This window comes from Cebus imitator, unplaced genomic scaffold (assembly GCF_001604975.1).
Source record: "Cebus imitator isolate Cc_AM_T3 unplaced genomic scaffold, Cebus_imitator-1.0 Scaffold268, whole genome shotgun sequence".
Lineage (NCBI taxonomy): Eukaryota > Metazoa > Chordata > Mammalia > Primates > Cebidae > Cebus > Cebus imitator.
The window spans coordinates 1034410-1036031 of record NW_016107583.1 but is presented as its reverse complement, the minus strand read 5'-3'; positions in this window follow the sequence as shown (position 1 = coordinate 1036031).

Sequence of the window (1622 nt, the reverse complement as noted above, 5' to 3'; positions counted from 1 at the left end):
AAAAGAAAAAAAAAAAGTAGAGCTTTGATAAGGATTAAAGGTAACTGAACCAGGAAGATAATTTAACGCGATGGTTAAGGGTGTGGTTTTGGAGTTGAATTTCCAGGCTTCATGTCCCAGCTCCAGCATTTACTACTTGTGTGACCTTGGCAGGTCGTTTAAGCTGTCGGCACCTCAGTTTCCTTGTATATTTACTAGCGCTAAAAAAATTAGTATTTAGTCCATAGTGTAGTTGGGGAGAGTAGGGATTAAATGAGAAAATGCATTTTACAAATCTGTAACAGTACCTAGCATATAATGAGCAACTCAATAAATGTGACCACTTGTCATCATTATTTCATATATAAAGCAGCTGGCACCTGGTGGCAATTTAATAAACAATAGCTATTATTAGTAGAAATAATCACTCCTGACATCAAGACAGACCAAAACCCTCTTTATTGTCAAAACCCTATTACACAATCCTGGTTGGGTCCCCATGCCTTGTCCTACTCTGTCATAATGGTGCCATCAAGGTTATTTGTGATAACATCTGGTTAGGAGAGTTAGTGTGCAGTGCTGTATGCACAGATAATTGAGCAGAGAGGTATCTGAATGTTTTATGAAGATGTGTAGGGGGAGGGGTTGATATTCCTGGGGAAGCTGCAGGAGCCTCTCTCCCTCTTTCTGTTTTGAGAACCCAGCAGCTGTGGCAACAGCAGAGAGATGGATCTCTTTGAAGGAAATGGACATGCTAGAAAAATATTTGGAAATCCATGACCTGTACTCACTTGATTCAAAGCCTATCACAGGAAAAGCCTATCACATTCCCTCAGGAATCTGTTGTCATTTGCCTGTTGAGTGGAGTTGCGACCCAACAATTGCCACAGCAAAAACTACTTCTTTTTCAAGACTTGAAACAATTATTTTTTTTTTTTCTCATGGGCACTGTGTTTTAATCTCTCTGTTCTCAAAATTTACAAATTTGGATTTGTTGTCCAGTTCATTAACCTTTGTTGCCACATAAATCCTGCAATCTTTGTAGAAAAATAAATAATACAGGAGAGCTGTTTGACCTTTGCTCCATGCTGGACATTGATGTCGTTTGTAGTTATTAGGGTGGGAACAGAACAGTACTCATTGATGACTGAGCGGGTGGGGAAACAAGGGAGAAGAGAAAGAGAGAGGGAGGAGAATACAGATCACCACAAGAATCTCATGTTGTGCTTTCACTTTGGGCAAATATGACACTAGTAGTCCTTTGTGGGAGCTCTAAAAGGCACACGGGGGAAAGAAATTTCTGGAATAAACAGTATGACCTTGGCTGCCATGGCTCTACTAAATTGATTTTGCAGAACTGAAATAAATGGATGCTAGTGAATTTGCATTGATTCCATTTAAGGTTTTAAAAAGACATATGGGTAATATTATTGGCTAGAGACCCTTAAGAAAACTAAGGTAATTCCCCTCATGGCTCAAGCTAAGTCTTGTAGAGGGTGAAAATAGAAAACCTTAGATTGAAAAGCTGAAAGTCTCAATGTTACCGTTGCTGAACCATTGGTTTACTGGGCAGTAGGACTGAAGATCAATCTAAAAACCTCTCAAGCATGGTTCTTTTTAGAAGTAAAACAGGCCAAGTGTGG